This window comes from Vigna angularis, chromosome 1 (genome assembly GCF_016808095.1).
Source record: "Vigna angularis cultivar LongXiaoDou No.4 chromosome 1, ASM1680809v1, whole genome shotgun sequence".
NCBI lineage: Eukaryota > Viridiplantae > Streptophyta > Magnoliopsida > Fabales > Fabaceae > Vigna > Vigna angularis.
This window is the reverse complement of record NC_068970.1, coordinates 5807762-5813399: the sequence shown is the minus strand read 5'-3', so window position 1 is coordinate 5813399 and position 5638 is coordinate 5807762.

The window sequence follows — 5638 nt, the reverse complement described above, 5'->3', positions numbered from 1 at the left end:
CTGGTCTATGTGCCGGTTTAGGACATAGTGAGGGGACTAACCTTGTGAATGGTATGGAGGGCAGAATGTCCTGGTCTATGTGCCGGTTTAGGACATAGTGAGGGGACTAACATTATGAATGGTATGGAGGGCAGAATGTCCTGGTCTATGTGCCGGTTTTGGACATAGTGAGGGGACTAAGAATGACATCACAAGTGAAAAACCTTCCGTTGTATCGCTCATCAACATATCGTTGGGATAAGTGCCTATGGAATATCGTTGGGATAAGTGCCTATTGAATATCGTTGGGATAAGTGCCTATTGGGTATTATGGAATGAGTGTCTATTGGGTATTTTGGTGTTTATTGGGTATTTTGGTGTTTATTGGGTATTGTGGGACGAGTGTTCAATGAGTGTTTATTGGGTATTATGGAATGAGTGTCCATTGGGTATTTTGGTGTTTATTGGGTATTTTGGTGTTTATTGGGTATTGTGGGACGAGTGTTCAATAGGAATTGTGGTACGATGGTATGAGGGTGTCTGACATAATTATTATACGATGTTTGTATCGAAGTAATTATGCATGTCTTATAAATGATTTGTTGCATGTTAGCTCACCCTACTTGTTTGTGTTTTGTGTTTGGGTATGTGCGATGATCGTATAATTCGTTATACGGGAGCAGATGAAGGAATGTCGCCTCACATAGTGCCAAGGAAAGGGAGGAGTAGAAGAACTATAATTAGAATCTTTTTACATGTATAGACTTATATTAACTAGAAAATTTTAAAGGGTGAGATTACGGAATGTTACCGTAAATGTAATGTTAATTATCAAGTGTGAAAATTTGGGATGTTACATTAATGTAAAAAGTTGGGTTGTTACATTAATGTGAGAATTTGGGATGTTACATATAAAGTAACGATATGATAAAAGTACTATCAGAACACATAAATTACTAACGTCTACCATATTACAACTGCTATAAATCAGTTATTATCTATATAAAGATCACTTTTTTTTTCTTAAAAAGTACAGATGCACATCGTTTCTTTTTCTTAATATTAATATAATAAAATTAATATTTATTATTTATTTATTTTTAATTGATTTAATTGTTATTTTAAGCCACATGATTATTATTTTTTATTGTTATCATTCATTGAAAATTAAAAACAACATAATTAAATTTGTAGTCTTTCATAAATTTATATTTTTTTTATTAAATTACTATTGAGAATGTCTAAGTGTTCTAAATATTTTATATTTTTTTAATTGAATTCTTACTATCAACTGAAGTTTGATTTTACAATCTCAAACACAACACTACAGACTTGAAAAAGTATGTCTACATTGTTACTTTGTGTTTTTTTTAATATTTAATTTGAAAAATGAAACTATGACACTTTCTTACAAAGATAATTAAGATTTTAACTATTTATTGTCATTAAGTTTGTGATATTGTTCTTGAAACTATAAAATTAAACTGTTATCTTTGTCATTTTTTTTTCTATCTTGAAACATGTTAATTGATGATAAAATTAATGAAATTGAATTAAAAATATAAAACTTTTAGACACTCAATAAAACATTTTTATAAATATCTAAATTAAAAAATACTTAAAATTTAATTAGTTTTAAAGATGCATAATGTGTCTTTTTTTATTAATAGAGACATAATATTAATATTTATTAATTATTTTTTAATTTGTATATTGTTCTTATCGACTTTCTAGAAACGAAGATAGTATGATTTTAGTAAATCTATAAGTTGTCTTCTCAAATATGCAGAGTCTAAGATAGTGATGGGTGACAATGGAAAAATTTACTTGATTCTTCAACATTTAAATTATTAACAATTATTAAATATAAAAAAGATTAAATAAAATAATTGATAACTAACATTAATATATATTTATAAGCTTTTAACTCCCATAAATAAATCCTAAACAATAAAAAGGCCAAGTTTGTTTACAGTGCCTAAATATGTTAGTTTAATACTCATCTGATTGATAATCATACCCGAATATCAACTATTTACAATAATTGTTTATATATATATTAAGTTGTTATAAATATATTTCTTTTATTATATTATATTACGACCATATCTCCAAGTTTCTATATATTATATTTAGTCATACACACATAATAGAGATTTTGCATGACAAGTTTTGCTTTGTGAAATACGGTAGTTAGGCGTACAGATCAAGCTCTTCAACCTATTGCGGCGCTAACCATGGTCAAACCGTTTATACACGATGGTACTCTGCACAGATGCAATTTAACCATAGTCAAACCGTTTATACACGATGGTACTCTGCACAGATGCAATTTAACCATGGTCAAATAATTTATACGCGATGGTACTATGCAAATGGTCAAACCGTTTATATTTTTAGTGTAACTCTTAAATTCAATTATATTTTAGCTTAATAGTTTTTTTTAATGTGTGTGAGGTTTACTTGATATAATTTATTACTTTTTTAATTTATTCTTTATTAAAAATGTATTAAAACAGTGTTAATTCTATTTAAAGTTAAGAAATGCATTAGTGACTTGTTTTTTTTATGTTTTTTTTCCTTTTACTTCTTATTACTCTTTCCTTTTTCTTTTTCATTTCTATACTGTTTTCCGGAGAACAAAAAGTTCTTTTCAAACCCCACGTGTGAAAACAGTCTTTCAAGAATATTTCAACATCTTATTTTCCAACAGGTTTTAACACCACTTTAACAAAATATCACGTTGAATTATTTTAAATAAAATAAAAACTACACTAAAAATACAAAAAAAAAGACTGAAGAATTGTTTATTAAATTTCATAAATATTTTATAAAAATTAATAAACAATTTTATTTATATTTGAAAATTTCTGATTTATTTTTTTTAAAAAAAAATGTTCAACCATACACGTAAGTCTTCACAATAGATATTATCCGTTTTAGATCAAATCTTACAGATTTGTTTTTGGTACCACTCCACAGATAGATCTCTTACAATTTTTGGTTTTATACCCTACTTACTACCTCTTACTTTCCACTATCCTTGATTAGACTCGTCAATTTGGTTCCTCATACATGATTTCATCCGGACCCACGTGGGTTGGGATAAAAAAACACATAAAATCAAAAAACTCTCCATAAAAAAAAGTTCACATAATCAAAATATTTACAAAAACCTTGTGAGACAAGATTAACTCGTGATTTTTTTTAGAAAAAAATGTTTATTTTAAATATAAAAAAATGTAATTACTTTTATGATTACATTCTCGTTTGATATAAGTACAAACAATACTTATATTCTAGTATTATGAGTTTTTATAAATTATTTTGATTAGCTTATAAGATTGGAATATAAGTACTTTATACAAAAGTTCATTACAGGAGGTTATGTCTTTTTTTTTCATATGTTTCAAAAAGAGCATTTAGTTTGCAAGTATTATTACTAAACGCATTTCCTTAACGAAATTCATCACTTATTATTTTATTTAATGTTATAATATTTACTTTAATAAAATTCAACTTATAATATTTTAATTATTATTCTATTGTATATTACTTTTTTTTATCAAGGAACAAAAAACGACAAGAAATTCAAGAAAAGTCCCAACTATAATTATCTATACACAATTTTATTAACAAGAATAATAAAACAAATAAATACAGTATAAACTTATTCTTTTATCTCATTTTACGCATGTTAATTGGTTTCATCAAATACTTCAAAGAAAAAAACTAACTTAATAACCTCTCATTATTTTTCTTTTAACAAACTATTTATCTTCTGAATAAACATCTAATCAATTTTAGGGTGCTCAAGTTGGTTACAAAGGTGAGTGTGGGAGCACATTATTTCTCAAGTTGATTCCCTAACTATGAACAAATTAATTCTTCAAGTATTGTAGTTACTTAACAAGTTCACCAGAAAATAATAATAATAATAATAATAATAGTAATCCAATTTAACGATGCTCAACCCTGTTGTATTAACAAAGACATTTATTAAATTATGAGATAACTATATATTTTATTTAATAACATAATAATAAGTGTGATATAAAAATATTAATTTAAATATAATAAAATTACAATATATTAAATTGTTTAATAAAATATATAATTATATATATATATATATATATATATATATATATATATATATATATATATATATATATATATATATATATATATATATATATATATAAATGATATTGTTTTTAAAAGTTAATTAAAGTTTTATAGTGGGTTAAATTCATCTTAACTCTGGCCTTATCCACTTAAGAGGAAGTTTTGGAGGTTGAAGTTTTTTTTTATCTGCACTTGAGGGACTTTCTAAAATGAGGCTTTGTCAATAGTAGATTAAGACTAGTCTATGGATTATGGATCAAGTTGACAACTCTACTCATGATTCATCTAGTTATTTACCATGAAAGATTGTACTTGTCTTGTCATTAAGATTAATTATATGCTCAAATGCTAATTATAAGAAAATTCAACACATAGATCTTCACAATACTATTATCCTAACACTTTCTTCATGTACATTAAAAATAAACATATCAAATAAATGATTTATTTTTAAAACAACCAATAATATGTTTGAAAAGTATTTTCTTTGAAAATGTTTGAAAGGAGATTCTTATCATAGATATAGATTCATGTCTAAGTTCTATAATCATCACCTTATGAGCCCTCATACATTCATAATATTTTATGTTAAGATGATATTCAAATATCACGCCATCATGGCATTATCAATACGTCACACAACTAATGTTTGACATTATATTACATTAAGAGAAAAAAGTTATATATTTATGACATTAAAAGAAAAAAGTTATATATTTAATAATATGGTTGTTAACAAAATGTCAACAGTAAAAGTAATGGATGATTATTGAATATAGTTAGTGATAAAAATAGAGGAAATTAAAGCGTAATATAATATCAGTCTAACAAATACGGGATTAACAAAAATAATGACAAGTAATATTTTGATTGTTCTGTCTGAATCGCGACGAAGTCCCAATTTTGAAATTCTTTTTGTCTAAATATAAATTGAAATTTGGTTCCCACGAAGTCTATGGTATGAGTCTATGAGTGTCACGTTTGGTGGCATTGACTTTATTGACAAATAATTGACAACGGTTGGCTTTATTTCCACCGGCCACCTGTGCTTGAATCACTCTCAACAAAACCATAAGCTGCCTGACTAGTTTAGTAATACTGTAACATTATTTGAAAACTAACGACAAAACAAATTTCATTTAAATAATAAATACATTTTCATGAATTCAGTTTCTATATTATTTCTTTAAAATACATTGATATTTAAAAAATAATAAAAATAATATATATCTTAAATAATGACAACACAAAAAACAATCCAAATTCGACTTCCCTTTTTAACATGACATAATGGTACTTATGCTAAATATTTCTCACGTTCACACTCCACGCTTGTGTGAAAATTTTATGATCCTTCTGTCAGAACACAACACTAATTTTTCTCTATAAAACAAAAAAGATAACTCCAGGATGTCTTATAATTCAATCTGCATCCATAATATGCTGATTTAGTAAAGAAAAAACAAATTAATAATGATTGTTACCGTACTTGTATATGAATAAAGATACAAAATTATGACATTTTAATGTC